Genomic DNA, 18196 nt, shown 5'->3' with positions numbered 1-18196 from the left:
CCAATCCCAGCGTTGGAGGGGGGACTAAGGCAGACCCACCCTGAGAACTTTCTGTTTTGTGTCTCTTTGTGGGTTGGCGTTCGTGGAGGGAACACTTAGTTAGTTAGTGCTCCTGCTTTGGACTTTGGAGATAGATTAGGATAGGTTTAGTTTGGCGCGTGTGTGTGTTTGTTTGCTTCTTTCTGACTTGTAGCTTAGTTTGCCCTGTGTTTTCCCCTTACTTTGATTTAATATAAACTTTATTTTTGAATTTTGGAGTGTGTGTTTGGGTTGGTTGGGTTGGTTCCCCCCCCCCCTTCCCTGTATTAAAGCCTGACTGTTCTGCTTTTGTGAAAGCTTTCTTTTGAAAGCATACACACACTTTTTGTCCCATTTCCCTACATTTATATTCTTAAACATATTTTATTATATTCTTTCACATAGTCCATTAGTATATATTCTCATACATATTATATTAGTATTCATATTTTGTTCTTCTTATAGTAGTGGTTGGTTCTTTTCCCCCCTCCCCTCTCTTAAATCCTGATTGTGTTTCCTTCTATCTTCTATATACCAAATATACCAAAAAAATTGGATTCTCTTTTTCTTCTCTGTGTAACTTGGACAGAGTGGGCTGCTTTTGTCAAGTTCAACAGGCAGCCACAGATTGAGCATTTTGGGGAAAGCATACGCACACCATTTCCCTATTCTTAAACATATTATATTATATTCTTTGACATAGTCTTAGTAGTCTATTAGTATACATTCTCATACATATTAGTAGTAGTATTCATATTTTGTTCTTCTTATAGTAGTGGTTGGTTCTTTTCCCCCCTCCCCTCTCTTAAATCCTGATTGTGTTTCCTTCTATCTTCTATATACCAAATATACCAAAAAAATTGGATTCTCTTTTTCTTCTCTGTGTAACTTGGACAGAGTGGGCTGCTTTTGTCAAGTTCAACAGGCAGCCACAGATTGAGCATTTTGGGGAAAGCATACGCACACCATTTCCCTATTCTTAAACATATATTATATTCTTTGACATAGTCTTAGTAGTCTATTAGTATACATTCTCATACATATTAGTAGTAGTATTCATATTTTGTTCTTGTTATAGTAGTGGTTGGTTCTTTTCCCCCCTCCCCTCTCTTAAATCCTGATTGTGTTTCCTTCTATCTTCTATATACCAAATATACCAAAAAAATTGGATTCTCTTTTTCTTCTCTGTGTAACTTGGACAGAGTGGGCTGCTTTTGTCAAGTTCAACAGGCAGCCACAGATTGAGCATTTTGGGGAAAGCATACGCACACCATTTCCCTATTCTTAAACATATTATATTATATTCTTTGACATAGTCTTAGTAGTCTATTAGTATACATTCTCATACATATTAGTAGTAGTAGTATTCATATTTTGTTCTTGTTATAGTAGTGGTTGTCCCATTTCTTGTCCCATTTCCCTACATTTATTAGTAATATTCTTAAACATATTATTATATTCTTGTAGATATTCTTAGTAGTAGATAGATATATATATATATTAGTATATTCTCATACATATTAGTAGTAGTATATTTTATTGTTCTTGTCCCATTTCCCTACATTTAAACATATTATATCTTCTTATACATATTCTTAGTAGTACCTTATACATAGTATTAGTAGTATTAATATTTTGTTAGTCATCATGAAAAGAGGAAGCAGGCGTGCTGAAAGCAGCAAGGCTCAGTCTGCCAGCAGTAAGCAGGCTTCCTCTCCTCCTGTGAAACTCAAACGGGCAACTCCTTGGCTGACTGCTCCAAAACAGAAGCAGGACAAGCAGCAGGCAGAGCCACTCTCTTCTGCAACTTGTGCCCGGCGTTCTCTTTTTGAGGGTGGGAATGGGAAAAGTGCCCGTTTGCAAGAGGCACGTGGCAGCAGTGCCATTAGAGGAGGAGGAGTATCCCCAACTCCTTCATTCTCCTTTCAGCCCACGAGCCCGATGATGGACCTAGACGAGGTCCTCAGCACAGTGGAGGGGGGGGAGGAGGAGGAGGAGGCGGTGGGCCTCCAGGATGTGGGGGCTGAGGAGGAGCAGCAGCAGGCCGAGGCTCTCTCCCCAGTCTCATCCCACACCCCTGTTTCTGTGGCAACACCAGAGAGCTCAGGCGGGCAATTGGTGGTGTCACCACGGAAACGAAAGACAAGCATCGTGTGGGACCACTTTGAGTTGGGAGCGGATCCCCGCTTTGCTGTCTGTCGCCACTGCAAACTCAGCCTAAGCAGGGGTTCATCGACAGGGCATTATGGAACCAGCAGCATGAAGATGCATCTTAAGAGGCAGCACCAGTCGGTCTTGCTGGGGAAAGAGGCGGGCAAGGCGACTGGTTCCAGGGGAAAGCCGAAGGCGGCGGCTGCTGCTGCTGCTGCTGCTGCTGGCACTTCCAGTCTCAGCTCTCCATCTCCCATCCCCACAAGGGTTAGGCAGCCGAAGCTCTCTGGGCGGTTTACAACCGTTTGTCCATGATTGACTGCACGTTTAGGTGAGGTGCAAGCAGGGGGCAAGGCAATGCCTGGCACCACCACCACCACTAGCCAGGCTGCCTCTCTCCAGCAGTCCACGGGTCGCCCTTTGGAGTGCCCTGGGAGTGGAAGACGTACTCCCTGATCCAGAAGTATGGTTTTTTGAGAAGCAAACAGGCGAGTCCTCGCCTTTGAGAAGCAACCTTTCACTTGAACTCATGGAAGTCATTGACTTCAGCACAGCCACTACATAGAGGCTGTGGACCTCTGGGTGACTCCATCAGTGTGCTGATTTTGAGAAGCAACCTTTCACTGAAACTCATTCACTTCCCCAATTGAGGGTGAGGGAGGTTACACTCCAGCAGTCCACGGGTCGCCCTTTAGATAGCTCGGGGATCAAATGGAGTCCTTGATCTGTGTGCTGATTTTGAGAAGCAACCTTTCACTGAAACTCATTCACTTCCCCAATTGAGGGTGAGGGAGGTTACACTCCAGCAGTCCACGGGTCGCCCTTTAGATAGCTCGGGGATCAAATGGAGTCCTTGATCTGTGTGCTGATTTTGAGAAGCAACCTTTCACTGAAACTCATTCACTTCCCCAATTGCGGCTGGTACTCCAACAGTCCACCGAACGCCCATAGCACAGCCACTTAGTGCATAGGGACAGTTTAAGTTTCCTCCTGAGAAGTGAGCACTCACTTCGACTCATGACAGCCATTGACTTCACCACAGCCACTTTGTGTGGGATGCTGTGGTCCTCCAGGATGTGGGGATAAGTAGCAGTCGCTGGTCGAGCTTCTCTCCCCAGTCTCATATGGAGCAATTTTGAGCTCTCACTTCGACTTCAAGTTCAGACACTTGAGCACAGCCCCTACGGTGGAGGCACAGCTGGCCGTGCCTCTCTCCCCAACCACTGACTGCACAGGGACAGTTTAAGTTTCCTCCTGAGAAGTGAGCACTCACTTCGACTCATGACAGCCGTTGACTTTACCACAGCCACTTCCTGGTGGATACTTTGTTCCACCACAATGTGGGTGAGGAGGATTAGTTGCAGCAGCTGGCCGTGCCTCTCTCCCCAACTACTGACTGCATAGGGACAGTTTAAGTTTCCTCCTGAGAAGTGAGCACTCACTTCAACTCATGACAGCCATTGACTTCACCACAGCCACTACTGTGGTCCTCCAGGATGTGGGGATAAGTAACAGTCGCTGGTCGAGCTCCTCTCCCTGGTCTCGTCCCACCCCTCTTCCGCTGTAACGCCCTCTTTGAGAAGCAAGCTGTCACTGAAACTCATGAAAGCCATAGACTTCCGAAGCAACCTTTCACTTCAACTCATTGACTTCCCCTTTGAGAAAAAGCTAAGCTCCAGTAATGCACCGTTTTTCCGTGGGACAGCTCTCTTATGAGAAGCTGCACTGCATATGCAGCAGTGCCACGGCTTTGAGAAGCCGAGACCCATCCCAGCCACCGGGAACCGGAGGAAAACTCCAGCAGTCCACGGGTCACCCTTTAGATAGCTCGGGGATCAAATGGAGTCCTTGATCTGTGTGCTGATTTTGAGAAGCAACCTTTCACTGAAACTCATTCACTTCCCCTATGTGCGGGAGGTACTCCAGCAGTCCACCGATCGCCCGTAGCACAGCCACTAGCAAAGCCACTACAGTGGATGCTCTCTTCTCTCTCTCTCCTCAGTCTCATCCTCTTCCTCTTCCCCTTCTGCTGTAACCCGTCTTTGAGAAGCAAGCTTTCACTTAAACTCATCATTCACTTCCCCAACTGAGGGAGGTAAAGTCCAGCAGTCCACGGGTCGCCCTTTGGAGTGCCCTGGGAGTGGAAGACGTACTCCCTGATCCCGAAGTATGGTTTTGAGAAGTAAGCTGTCACTTCAACTCATGAGCCTCTGTGCAAAAGCTGTCCTTGTGTGTGTGGTTGTGAGTGTTACTGCAGCTGCCTGTCTCGCTGCGAAAATGAAACAGGCAAGTCCTCGCCTTTGAGAAGCAACCTTTCACTTAAACTCATGGAAGTCATTGACTTCAGCACAGCCACTACGTACAGGCTGTGGTCCTCTGGGTGACCCGATCAGTGTGCTGATTTTGAGAAGCAACCTTTCACTGAAACTCATTCACTTCCCCAATTGCGTCTGGTACTCCAACAGTCCACCGAACTCCCATAGCACAGCCACTTAGTGCATAGGGACAGTTTAAGTTTCCTCCTGAGAAGCAAGCTGTCACTTCAACTCATGGACTTCCCCTATGTGCGGGTGGTACTCCAGGTGTCCACCGATCGCCCATACAACAGCCACTTTGTGTGTACGGACAGTTTAATTTTCCTGAGAAGTGAGCACTCACTTCAACTCATGGACTTCCCCAATTGCGGCTGGTACTCCAACAGTCCACCGAACGCCCATATCACAGCCACTTAGTGCATAGGGACAGTTTAAGTTTAATGAGAAGTGAGCTCTCACTTCGACTCATGACAGCCATTGACTTCACCACAGCCACTTCTCGGTGGATGCTTTGTTCCACCAGGATGTGGGTGAGGAGGATTAGTTGCAGCAGCTGGTCGAGCGTCTCTCCCCAGTCTCGCAATTCAAGTTATCTGAGAAGTGAGCTTTCACTTCGACTCCAAGTTCAGACACTTGAGCACAGCCCCTACGGTCGAGGCGCAGCTGGCCGTGCCTCTCTCCCCAACCACTGTCTGCATAGGGACAGTTTACGTTTCCTCCTGAGAAGTGAGCACTCACTTCGACTCATGACAGCCGTTGACTTTACCACAGCCACTTCCTGGTGGATACTTTGTTCCACCACGATGTGGGTGAGGAGGATTAGTTGCAGCAGCTGGCCGTGCCTCTCTCCCCAACCACTGACTGCACAGGGACAGTTTATGTTTCCTCCTGAGAAGTGAGCACTCACTTCGACTCATGACAGCCATTGACTTCACCACAGCCACTTCTCGGTGGATGCTTTGTTCCACCAGGATGTGGGTGAGGAGGATTAGTTGCAGCAGCTGGCCGAGCGTCTCTCCCCAGTCTCGCAATTCAAGTTATCTGAGAAGTGAGCTTTCACTTCGACTCATGGACTTCCCCTATGTGCGGGTGGTACTCCAGCAGTCGACCGATCGCCCATACCACAGCCACTTAGTGTGTACGGACAGTTTAATTTTCCTGAGAAGTGAGCACTCACTTCAACTCATGACAGCCATTGACTTCACCACAGCCACTACTGCAGATGCTGTGGTCCTCCAGGATGTGGGTGAGGATTAGTCGCAGCAGCTGGTCCAGCTCCTCTCCCTGGTCTCGTCCCACCCCTCTTCCGCTGTAACGCCCTCTTTGAGAAGCAAGCTGTCACTGAAACTCATGAAAGCCATAGACTTCCGAAGCAACCTTTCACTTCAACTCATTGACTTCCCCTTTGAGAAAAAGCTAAGCTCCAGTAATGCACCGTTTTTCCGTGGGACAGCTCTCTTTCGAGAAGCTGCACTGCATATGCAGCAGTGCCATGGCTTTGAGAAGCCGAGACCCATCCCAGCCACCGGAAACCGGAGGAAAACTCCAGCAGTCCACGGGTCACCCTTTAGATAGCTCGGGGATCAAATGGAGTCCTTGATCTGTGTGCTGATTTTGAGAAGCAACCTTTCACTGAAACTCATTCACTTCCCCAATTGCGGCTGGTACTCCAACAGTCCACCGAACTCCCATAGCACAGCCACTTAGTGTGTACGGACAGTTTAATTTTCCTGAGAAGTGAGCACTCACTTCAACTCATGACAGCCATTGACTTCACCACAGCCACTTCTCGGTGGATGCTTTGTTCCACCAGGATGTGGGTGAGGAGGATTAGTTGCAGCAGCTGGTCGAGCGTCTCTCCCCAGTCTCGCAATTCAAGTTATCTGAGAAGTGAGCTTTCACTTCGACTCATGGACTTCCCCTATGTGCGGGTGGTACTCCAGCAGTCGACCGATCGCCCATACCACAGCCACTTAGTGTGTACGGACAGTTTAAGTTTCCTCCTGAGAAGTGAGCACTCACTTCAACTCATGACAGCCATTGACTTCACCACAGCCACTACTGCGGATGCTGTGGTCCTCCAGGATGTGGGGATTAGTAGTAGTCACTGGTCGAGCTTCTCTCCCCGGTCTCGTCCCACCCCTCTTCCGCTGTAACCCTGTCTTTGAGAAGCAAGCTGTCACTTCAACTCATGGACTTCCCCTCAGAGAAAAAGCTAAGCTCCAGCAGTCCACCGATCTCCCGTAGCACAGCCACTACGTTTCCTGAGAAGTGAGCTCTCACTTCAACTCGTCTTGTAGTGCGCCCGCCGAGTTGAGCACAGCCACTACAGTGGAGGCGCCTGCCCGCCTGCCTGGGAGCCGTCCTTGTGAGGTAGCTGGATCTGCTGGGACTGACTCCCCCGCAGATCTATGGCTTACTTGTGCAAGGTACCAGCTTTTCTGGGCCCGCCAACCCATGCCTGCCTGCCTGTCTGCCCGCCTCCCCCGGGGTGCTGCTGTGGTGGGGCATCTGCCAGGACTGACTCCTCGCCTGCTCTGCCCGCCTGGTGCCTGGGAGATGGGCTTTGCGGTTCGTGCCCAGCACCCTCCGGCACGCTTGCTCCCAGTCGTCCTCCTCTGTGCCCCTCAAGGCGTAACTGCTGGCTTAGAAAGAAAGAACCAGCCATCTTTGCCTCACTTTGCGCCCACTTATGGGTTGGTTTGCTATGCGTTAGTGCTCAAGCCATCCTTGCGGCACTACAATGCATGCTGCCTGCCTGCTTTCCCTCCCTTCTCCCCTTCCCGCCTTGCAGCGATGGTGTATGTGTCTTGCTTTGACTCAGGGGAGAAGTCCTTCCTGCGCTCACTTAGACTTTATCAAGTTCAATAATCCCTTTTTCAAATGTGCCAGAAGATTTAGGGTGATCTCGTGGCATGTTGGGATTGCCTTGGAACTGGCCCCATTGAGCTGTCTGCAATTGCAACTTTAAATCCCTGACATACTGGAGTGTTCAAATTTCAAAAGTTCCCCTAACATCAGGGGATGATGGGATTGCCTTGAAACTTGGTGTCCATGGGGACACATGGGTAAGCTGTCATGGGACCAAAGGATAGGTTTCTAACGTGCAAATTGACGTAGTTGTAGAATGGGACTTGATTTGGGGTGAGTTAAAAAGTTTAAGCCGCGCCAAAAATCAGGGGATGATGGGATTTGCTTGCAACTTGGCATGCATGTGGACACATGGATAAGCTCTCATGGTGCCGAGTTTGAGGTTTCTAACATGCAAATTGACGGAGCTATCCCAAGGGGTGTGAATGGGGTGCCCGATTTTCATAAATTCCCCAAAAATCAGGGGATGATGGGATTGCCTTGAAACTTGGCGTCCATGTGGACACGTGGATAAGCTATCATGGTGCCGACTTTGGGGTTTCAAACATGCAAATTGACGTAGTTGTAGAATGGGACAATTTGGGGTGAGTTAAGCCATGCCAAAAATCAGGGGATGATGGGATTTGCTTGCAACTTGGCGTGCATGTGGACACATGGATAAGCTCTCATGGTGCCGAGTTTGAGGTTTCTAACATGCAAATTGACGGAGCTATCCCAAGGGGTGTGAATGGGGTGCCCGATTTTCAAAAATTCCCCAAAAATCAGGGGATGATGGGATTGCCTTGAAACTTGGCGTGCATGTGGACACGTGGATAAGCTATCATGGTGCTGAGTTTGAGGTTTCTAACGTGCAAATTGACGGAGCTATCTAAAGGGGTGTGAATTAGGGTTATGGATGGTGCGTTAGAGGGTAGAGCCGCGCCAAAAATCAGGGGATGATGGGATTTGCTTGCAACTTGGCGTGCATGTGGACACATGGATAAGCTGCCCTGGTGCCGAGTTTGAGGTTTCTAACATGCAAATTGACGGAGCTATCCCAAGGGGTGTGAATGGGGTGCCCGATTTTCAAAAATTCGCCAAAAATCAGGGGATGATGGGATTGCCTTGAAACTTGGCGTGTGTGTGTATACGCCCATGAGGTGTCATGGTGCCAAACGTGAGGTTTCTAACTTCAACGGAAAAAAAGTTGTTTACTTTTTTAGCTTTCAATGCAACCCTATGGGGGGCAAAAACGGAGCTCCGGATCCGGATCCGGAGCTCCGAGCGGAGCGGAGCGGAAGTGGGCGGAGCGGGGGCGGAGCGGAGCGACCCGCTCCAGAAAATGGCGGATCTGCAAGTGAAGCGGAGCGGGGGGTCCGTGCACACCCCTAATTAATACTATTGTTTTGTACACTAATTCTAAGAGATATAGCAGATTAGAAATTAAAAAAAATAAGAGAGTGTTTTAATTTTTAAATTAAGGTTTAACCAATATTCCCAGCACCCCTTTGGGCTGTGTCAGGAATACTTCTCGGACAGGTTCCAGATGGTGATGCTTGGGGATAGCTACTCCTCAAAGAAGGAGCTGCTGTGTGGTGTACCACAAGGTGCCATCCTTCCCCCAGTGCTATTTAATATTTACATGAAACCGCTGAGAGAGATCATCCAGAGGCATGGGGCGGGGTGCTATCAGTATGCCAATGACACCCAAATATATTTCTCTATGTCTTCGACAACAGCGTCAGCTAAGGATAGTGTGTCTCCTCTAAACGAATGCTCAGAGGCAGCAATGGGCTGGATGAGGAAAAACAAACAGACAAGAATCCAGACAAGATGGAGGTGCTTGCTGTCAAAGGTCATAACCTGGGTTTGGAGGTGTGTCAACCAGTTCTGGATGAGGTTACACTCCCTCTGAAAGACTGTGTTCGCAGCTTGGGGCTGTTTCTGGATCCGTCACTCCAAATGATACCTGAGATAGATGCAATGGCCAGGAGTGCCTACTATCAGCTTCGGCTGATACACCAGCTGCACCCCTTCCTAGAGTCGGAAGACCTAATGATGGTAGTGCATGCGCTGGTAATTTTGACGCTCGACTTCTGCAATGCGCTCTACATAGGCCTTCCTTTGTGCCTAGACCAGAAACTTCAACTAGTTCAAAATATGGCAGCCAGGCTGGTCAGCGGTACACCTAGGGGTGACCACATTACCCCAGTTTTAAAATCCCTTCACTGGCTGCCAATTAGTTTCTGGGCAAAGTATAAAGTGTTGGTTATCACCTTTAAAGCCCTACATGGTTTGGGTCCAGGCTACCTGCGGGATCACCTTTTCCCGTACAATCCGCCCTGCACACTCAGGTCCTCTGGGAAGAATTTACTCCAGTCAACAAAAACAAGGCTGACAACTATTACCCAGAGGACCTTTTCTTCTGCTGCTCCAAGATTATGAATGACCTGCTAGGAGAGATTCGTCAACTTAACAGTCTTCCAGATTTTAAGAAAGCTATAAAGACTGATCTCTTCTGGCAGGCCTACCCAGTTGAATGTTAAGATGCCTTTTAATACTGTGCTACTTTTAATAATGTATTAGTTTTAAATGTTTTAATCAATTATATGTATTTTATGGCATTTGCATTTGTGTTGTACCCCGCCTCAATCCAGAGGGAGAGGCGGGTAACAAATAAATAAATATAATTATTATACTGCTAAACAAGGTGCTGAACCAGTTTAAAGTAGAGTATAGTTTAGCCCAGTTACTTCATCTTTTGGTTTCTTCTCTTAATAAGGTGACTGCTGCTTTGATAGTATTTTAAAGGGAAAAGCTGCTGTGGAAGTAATAATCTGAAAGCTTTAAAGTGTGTGATCTAGTTTTGCAAGCTCATCTTCTTCTTGGTATTAAAAAAAAGAAAAAAAGAACACCCCCCCATCAATTCCAAACCTAGAGAGCAGAGCAGAGTTTCTGATCGCTTGCACTAAGCTGCTAAATTCATTTCCAAATGTTCTCTCTTAAGAACATTAATAGCAACACGGTGTTTTACTGTGGCAAACAGGCAACTTCCCAGCTGCAAGAAGCAGGCTTTGGCATTCAGACAGTGTGTTAATTAATGGGAAGAGAAGAAGCAGCTGGAAAACATGAAACTCAAAACAAAGGCGGAATCTGGAAAGATAATTTAGGGTGTTATGAAAAAGGAGAAGAATTTTAATAAAACTGGGTCTTGTATTTCTGAGATATTGACCACTTGGAAATTCATGGTATCTTATAAACCATTTATCACTGTAATTACTCTTTTGGATTATTCACACTGTATGCCTTTTTAAACAGACATGCTTCATTTCCACCACATTTCTTATTTCAAACATTTTTCATTTTCATTTCAATCATCTGAGAGGAAAAAATAGTTTGCTACAATGAATGAGCTGATTAGATTATTACAGAATAACCTAATCACACAGTATGTAACAGACAAGAGCAGACAGTCTAAGAATAACTATACTGTACAGATCTGGATCATCGTTCTCTGATTTACACCACAGTTAGGTGTGGTGGGATGCTGGGTTGTTGGCACATTTTCCTCATGCCCAATCAAGTTCCAGGGATGGATGGATGCAAATACTGATGCTCTCTGATGTCATCAGCACATGGGCACCATGTGCTGGCTAGCTAGCTGGTATGACTCCCAACGAGAGTCTCAAGTGCAGTTGGCCAGGAGTAAGGGTGTGTGGCTGGATAACACAGGGCCACTTAAGTTCTTTGTCAAAAACCTTTGGAAATCCAAGTAAACAATGTCTACTGGATCATCCCTCTCTACACTCTAGAGTGACCAGATACAAAAAGAGGACAGGGCTCCTGCAGCTTTGTGATGAAGAGGGAATCTCACCAGGTGCTGCATACATACAAATGACACCTGCTGAAATTCCCTTTTCTATGCAACTGTTAAAAGTTCTGGAGCCCTGTCCTCCTTTCCTACTGTATCTTCTCATGTTAAGCTTTAATATTGTTTTTTTTTTTAATGTTCAAAATTCCTTTGGTGTGATCATCCCAGTTGGCACATGCATTGCAAAATGCTTGGGAAGATGAGAGGTAGCTTACAATGCAGGCCATTGCCTTATTGGCATTTTGCAGCACATAACTTCTGCAGCTTGTTTCCTACGCTTCTGTGCTGCTTCCCACGCACCGCTATCATCCCACAGTGTATAGTTAAACTATAGAATTCTCTACCGCAAGCTGTAGTGCTAGCCACCAATTTGGATGGCTTTAAATGGGGGATTAGATAAATTCCTAGAGGAGAAGCTATCAATGGCTACTAGTCCTGTTGCTTCTGCTACTTCCAATATCAGAGACAGTAAGCCTATATTCACCAGTTTCTGGGGAACATGGGTGTGAGGGTGCAGTTGCACTCATGTCCTGCTTGGGGTTTTCCAACAGACAGCTGGTTGGCCCTCTGTGTGAACAGAATGCTGGATGGTTCTGCTTATGTTGGGCATGTTACACAATCCAGACAGCCAACAACAGCCTTTAGAGCTGCTCTTTTTAAACTCCAAATCTCTTTGAAATCCCAGCAAGTAAAAACTTAGCCAGGCAGACTTCCTAATCTCTTTGTGATCTTGAAAACTGTTGAAACATCCAAGGAGGGCATATGAAATCCCCATGAGAGTGAGAAGAAATATGAGAGGGAGTTAGCTTTACAGATTGATTTGAGAGTAATGAAAAGCTTGTTGTTATGAGGTCTGCTGTTGTCTTCGTGCACAGATTTTTAAATGTAATCAACAGATGTTCCTTCCAGCTGTTGTGTGGCTCGACCGTTTCCCATTTTGGACACTAAGCACAGGTGCCCTTCACGTTAGTTGCCTCACTATTGGGATTACTATTTTGTAAACCCCTGAAGTAGGAAGGATTTGCCATGTTTGTAGAGTCTCCTTCATGTACCTGCATTGCTAAGTAAACAGATTTCATGCCCCCACCAGCTCCAGTTATACTGTTCCCAGGGCGATTGTGAATGAGTAAAAATATATCTCTGCTGCAGACAGAATTGGACAGAAAAGGTTAATCAACTGATGTACTCCGGAGGAGGAGGGAACAGAGGAATCTGTAACAGGCCAAGTATTGATTTTATGGCTTCATATTTCATATTTTTACCCAGACAAGTAAAAGCTAGTCTTTCAGGAAACTACACTCCCTTTGGGCTTATTCATAGTAAGAGCCACTCAGGGGAATTGCTGCCTTACTATTCCTTGTGCTAATACCGGAGTAAAGAAATTACAGGAGCATGGGAGGCAAGGTTGATTGAAGTCGTGTCATTGCTTGATTGAGTCACCTGCAGTTATTTGCTCTGAAATCACTTTTGGTGCACATTATCATGATTGTGCATACTTTGACCTGAATTGAGTGGCGCCCTCCCTAGGAGCTGATAAGTGGTTGGCCTTTCTTTCCTCCAAGGGGTTAGGACTTTTGGCCATGAATAACATGTTTGCGTTATATATCTCCAATGTATTGTTGTAACTGGAAGATGTTTGACTGCTTCTTGGGTCTGCTATTTTCATGTAATAGTATTATGCTGCTGCTGCTATTGTTAATTATCAGCTGCTTTGAAGGACTTTTGGTGAAAAGTGGCCTGAAAATATTATTATAAATAAAGGAATGGTCACCCTGTTCTACCAGGGCCATTTCTGGGCCCAGTTTAAAGAGTTAGTTTAATTTTTTAAGCCTTATATGTTTTGGGAACATCCATGTTACTTGAAAGACTGCCTTCCCCCATATGTTCCTATCTGTATTATAAGGTGTTATTCAAACATCCTGCTGCAAGAGCCCCTGCCAAGTGAAATGAGATGGGTAGGGTGTTCTTCAGAGGTTAAGTGAGATAGACAGATGTTCTTCAGAGGTCCTGCTTCAAGAGCCTCTGCCAAGTGAAGTGAGATGGGTAGTGTGCAGGGGTCCCCCAAAATGGGCATATTTTCTTCCATAGCCTCCATTGTTACAAGAGTCTACAAATAAGTCAGTCAGCTTTTTAATGTAAATCTCTTCCTCTAGTTACAGCACTGAGGACTAGTAAGCATATAGACTTACAACTCAGGGTACGGAATTAGACCTTCTTCCCCCCTCTTCTGGGGTTTGTTATGAATATGTCCAACTCTCCCCTTTAGATGTACTGGCCTTTCAGGTCCTTCACAGTTTCCCTTCAATAGAGCTTACCTGCTTCTAGGGAAGTCACTCTCCATTCAAAGCAGCAGGTGAGACTCTTCAGGTGCCTCAGAAATAGATACTAAGCCTAGACTTGATATGCCTGAGGCTTTCCTGTGGCTGCCAACTGGGAATTTCCAGGTCTTCCAGCAAAGGAAGCTCTGGATATTGGTTGCAGGTGAGGCACCCCTCTAGCATCTCCCTTGGGATTGATTGACTGATTGGCTGTCTGCTTGCAAGCAACTTTCACCAGCCTGTCTTCCCTTATTTGGGTCTTCCCACCACTCTCCTGTTCCTGTTTCTTCCCAGGCCCTTTCTACACATAAGGATCCTAGAAAAATGAAGGGATCATCCCTGCCTGCTCCCAGGATCCCTTTGGTGGTATTTTGATGCACAGGAATGATCCCAGGATGATCTCAGGATATAGGGCTGGTGTAGACATGCCCCCAGAGTGTTATAGCAGCAGCTTGAGGTGGCCTAGCTGTTGTTGATGCTTCACTCTCCCACAGCTGTAGTGTGCTTCCCTTATTGACTGGAGCCATCCACAGGCAGTGGTCCATTTTATACACGGACCCAGCTGCCTACTGCTCCTGTACCTGGGTGTTTTCAACAAGGAAAAGAGGATGACTTGCTCTGGTGTGTCCCAGCAATCCGTTACAGGTAGCCACCGTGGAGGGGGCATTTTTGGTATTGGCACCCCAGTTATAGAACAGGGACATTCACCTGGAACCATCTTTACGGCCTTTCGGCATCAAGTTCAGACTTGGGCAGGATCTACACTACTGCTTTATAATGGTTTATAATGGTATTGACAACTGTTGGGGCCCAGGTCACATTCCATATGCATTTTTCAAACTGATTTCAAAGTGTTATATCCTGCTTGGTGTAGATCATCCAAACTTTTTATATATCTCATGGGATTATCCTTTTTAAAATACGTATTTTAACTGTGGGTTTGCAGTGAGTTTTGTATTCCGTTGCTGTATTTATGATGTTTTTAATTTCATGGCTTCATATCATAGTTTGAATTTCAGTTGCTTTTATATTTATTAATCACAAGCCTCCCAGAGAACTTTATGCTATGGGATGGCATACAGATTTTATAACTAAGTGAATAAATAAATAATACATTTATTATTGGCTTCCATTTTAAAATTTGCTTTAAAATTTGCTTCCATTTTATAAATTCAGTGCGACATCAGCTGTGTGAATGGCTGGAGCGGACATTTGTAAAAAATACGGCTAACCACAAATTTAGACGTAGATAGAGCAATTGTCCATGGGTTTCATAGAGTCCTTTTCTCCCATGTGCTTTTCCACTAGAAATGGAAAAACCCAATAATGCCCCTACCTTTTTTCTTTCAATGGTCTCTGTACCTTACCTTCCATTTGCTCTGTCTCTGCTTATTGCTAAATGATCATTCTCAATAGACATGCCAAAGCTACAACTAGAAGGGGGCATTTTTGTTTATTAGTGATGAAATGCCTCTGAAGGGTTCATGTGTGATGGAAACAATAGAGGGGACAACGGCTGTTTGGCTGGTTCTGGTGGAACCATTTTCCAAACTCCTCAATTATTGATATCAGTTTCACAGACAAGATTCAATAGCATGAAGGGAGAGGTTGATATGAAGGCACCTAAGCCGTTCCAATTGCTTCCTGTCCCTGTACATTCCAGAATGTTCCAGAATTCATGGTGCTATAGAAGATGCACAGGGCCTTTATTTGGTGCCCATCAAAGGTTATAAGAGTTTTACACAAATCACAGGTGCTAAGCATTGCATCTTGAAATGGTCTGACCTTCTAGTACACAAATCACTATAGAGCAGTGCCCAAACCCTTTTAGTAAATATAGAACTTCTATTAGCAGAACAGGGGGAACTATATATTTTTTCTCCAAGAATAGTTATTAGCTCTTTGCCTTGTCAGGCAAGAGGCTACCCTACAATCTACTGAGTCACATAATGGCTTTTGTGTTCCCTTATAATTTAACCTCAAACTAAACAAGTTAAATTGAGAATAACAAGATATATGGATAGTTTTCTTTTTAGACAAACCTTAAAGGGGCATGATAACATGGCTCATAAAGTTAAGATGATTTTTTTAAGCTGTAGCAAAAGAAGTTAAAACATTCTCCATGTCTCTGCTGTAATGTAAAAAGCAGGAAAATTAACCACAACCACGTTCCTGTTCTCCACACCTGAAATTCCTAGTCATCCAGATTTTCTCTGCTCTTCCTTGTATAGCAAAACAGCCCAGTCTATTTCCAAATTTAAGATCATCCAGATGTTTTCAGATGTCCCCTCAAACTATACACATAGCTGAGATTGCAATACTTTTACACAATTTCACATTGCTCAATGGGAGTGAACTTCCAACATGAAAAGCAGACAAGACATGGAGCAGCCTTTACTGGCCTGGTGTCCTCTAGATGTTGTTGGTTGACTTCTCCCTAGATAGCATGGCTCATGGTCAGGGATGATGGGAGCTGTAGTCCAAAAACATCTGGAGAACACTAGGTTAGGAAAATCTGACATGGAAGATCAGAAAGGCATGCTTCCTAGTATGGATGAAAGGGACAGTTAGGGCGCAGTCCTGTACATGTTTAGATATAGCTTCTTTCTGTCTAGACATGCATAGGATTGTGCCCTTAGAGGATTCTGAGACTGACTACGCAGAAAGAGAGGGTTGAATCAAACATTAGCCCTACTTTGAGTAGACCCATTGGAATGAATGATATTTCAGTTAGTCATGATTAACTTAAGCGGCATTCATTTCAATGGGTCTACTCTAAGTATTATTATTATTATTATTATTTATATAGCACCATCAGTGTACATGGTGCTGTACAGAGTAAAACAGTAAATAGCAAGACCCTGCCGCATAGGCTTACAATCTAATAAAATCATAGTAAAACAATAAGGAGGGGAAGAGAATGCAAACAGGTACAGGGTAGGGTAAGCAGGCACAGGGTAGGGTAAAACTAACAGTAGAAAGTAACAGTAGAAGTCTGCACAACATCAAGTTTTAAAAGCTTTAGGAAAAAGAAAAGTTTTTAGTTGAGCTTTAAAAGCTGTGGTTGAACTTGTAGTTCTCAAATGTTCTGGAAGAGCGTTCCAGGCGTAAGGGGCAGCAGAAGAGAATGGACGAAGCCGAGCAAGGGAAGTAGAGGCCCTTGGGCAGGCGAGAAACATCTTCCATAGCTAGCATTTCGAAAGGCTGGCTTATACATTACAACAAGGACATGGAGGATGTTTTAGCTCCTCATGCATCAACTCGGGTTTCTCTATGAAATCAATGGCAAAACTCTCTCCATGTGTTGTTTATTATGGATGGGGGATGCTCTGCTACTTCCAGCCTTTCCATTACACAACCTGTGATTTTAGCCCTGCAACGTTATTATATTTATATCAGTGGAATTACCACTACAAACAGAGCATGAATCATACACCTAAATGAGGAGAACTGCAGCACCTAGTTCCATGGAGGCAGACTAAGCCTCCAGAAGACCTTGGGACATTAATCCATGATGTGGGTTAATGGGCGGCAAAAAATCAGTCTGCAGAAACCAATCTATTCTGAAACAAGGAGTTTTTGTTGAAAGAAAAGCAGGAATTATCTCACTTATGTAAACAACCCCCAAGAGTTATATACGTTGGTCCATGCTGTTCAGTATTGTCTACAACTGTGATTTGTAGTGGCTCTCCAGGGATTCAAAGGAGTTCTTTTGCATTCAGATAATGTGCTCTACTACCAGGTTTCCCCAAATATTCCACCATTTATACTATTAGTTAACAATTACTTAATGCCAGTTGTAAGACCCGCAGCTGAGATTCTGCAGGCCTAATGAAATGACCTGACCCTTGATAAATCCCTCTTCCATGTTTCACTTCCATTGGTAGATGGGTATGAGAGACAGGGCCTTTTTTGTGGTGGCTCTGAGACAAAGGAATACCCAGAATGAAGGACATTCCCCTATCACTGACTGTCTTTCATCAGGCAGCTAGTACTTATCGTTTTCAGTGTGAAGCTTTTTTCAGTGATGTTTCTGGTACTGTTTTGAATACTGATTGTGACTTTTATTGTGCTTTGAGTTGTAGGCCTTAGCTAGACGGGACTTTATCCCAGGGCAAACCCCAGGATTATCTCTGCGCGTCCACATGACGCACAGGGGATCCCAGGATCAGGGAGGAATGATCCCTCCCTTGCCCAGGGATCTCGCCCTCCCCTTTGGGCCTGCTTTTTCTGCAGTCCCAGGCTGAGCCTGAGAGTGTGGAACGTGTGGCCCATTGCCGCGGTTTGATCTGGCTCTGCGCACAGGGTGCAGCACTCCTCAGGAGTGCTGCACCCATCGGGGGTAGGGTGGGGGGGAGCGGGAAAAGTAATTAAAATTTAAAAAAACCTTACCTTTAGCGCATGAGCATTTGCACGTTCCTTCCTCTTTAAAAAAAATGGTGGTCGCGACGCCTCTGCTCCTGAGGTCATCTCACCTCACGTGTAAACGGAGGAGGGATCTCGCGTTAATCACAATGCGAGATCTTCCCTCCTCTGTCGCAGATTTTGAGGTAGTCTAGCTAAGGCCTACGTGTAAATTCTGACATTTGGATTTATTTTTAAATGTTGTAGTTGTATCACTCATAGCAAGATGGAATAGAAATGCTTAAAGGTGCTGTCTTATGTATGTGTAG

The sequence above is a fragment of the Elgaria multicarinata genome, chromosome 3, assembly GCF_023053635.1.
Source record: "Elgaria multicarinata webbii isolate HBS135686 ecotype San Diego chromosome 3, rElgMul1.1.pri, whole genome shotgun sequence".
NCBI classification, from domain to species: Eukaryota; Metazoa; Chordata; class Lepidosauria; order Squamata; family Anguidae; genus Elgaria; species Elgaria multicarinata.
This window is presented reverse-complemented; position numbering follows the sequence as displayed.